Genomic DNA, 384 nt, shown 5'->3' on the forward strand with positions numbered 1-384 from the left:
CAGCAAACAGCAGACAGACACAGGTAGAGACTAGCTGGTGAACATAGAGGAGCATTTAGCAGCTGAAGAGTTGATAGAGACAAAAAAACTAAAAGAGAGTCAATGTTGGACTTGCATTCAGCAGATGGTTAGAAACCCGACTCCAAATGAATGATAATGTTTTTCTCTAACTGCATTGGTAACAAGTTCTCCATGTCAACTCAAAAGGTTATGGTATCTCACAATGTGTTTCTGCTGCCCCCAAGTGGCCAAAAAACCAGGATCAAGGCTTCACACACATGTTGTTGATTGCATTTCTGTGCTTCAAAACAACATGTGTTCTTCTGCTCATCAAAGCACATCTCTACAGCACCACTTGTCCTGTCTCTTGTTTTTATGTCTGGC

General features: G+C 41.7%; 1 protein-coding gene across 2 annotated transcripts in view; it reads left to right on the forward strand.

Annotated features, from left to right (window-relative positions):
- Positions 1-384, forward strand: part of LOC118339076 (solute carrier family 35 member F5-like) — a 20234-nt gene that overhangs the window by 6497 nt on the left and 13353 nt on the right. The gene's annotated exons all lie outside the window — the stretch shown is intronic.

Source organism: Morone saxatilis, unplaced genomic scaffold, assembly GCF_004916995.1.
Source record: "Morone saxatilis isolate NCDOM2014 unplaced genomic scaffold, NCSU_SB_2.0 Contig5, whole genome shotgun sequence".
NCBI classification, from domain to species: domain Eukaryota; kingdom Metazoa; phylum Chordata; class Actinopteri; family Moronidae; genus Morone; species Morone saxatilis.